Source organism: Eimeria mitis, genomic scaffold (genome assembly GCF_000499745.2).
Source record: "Eimeria mitis Houghton genomic scaffold, Emh_scaff470, whole genome shotgun sequence".
Classification (NCBI taxonomy): Eukaryota; Apicomplexa; class Conoidasida; order Eucoccidiorida; family Eimeriidae; genus Eimeria; species Eimeria mitis.
The window spans coordinates 6,300-6,647 of NW_013573004.1; positions in this window are offsets into that span (position 1 = coordinate 6,300).

A 348-nucleotide genomic window follows, 5' to 3' on the forward strand; every position below is an offset into this window, starting at 1 on the left:
GCAGAGAATGTATACAGCTGCAGCTTGTGTTGGCGGCAGCGGCTGCTGCTGCTGCTGCTGCTGCTGCTGCTGCGGTCGATGCTGCTGCTGCTGTTGCTGATGCTTCTGCTGTTGTTCCTGCTGTTAATGATGCTGCTGCTGCTGTTGTTGCCGTCGCTGCTGCTGCGGCGGCGTTCTGCTGCTGCAGCAGGTCGCAGCAGCATATGCACAGATCAGCAACACCTGACCGCCCAACCTGCAAATACAAGGATCAATATATTAACAAATTAATATTAATATATTTATATATTTTATTTAATTTATTTCACTAGGAACCATGTACATACACCCCAGCCGCTGCTAGATGGA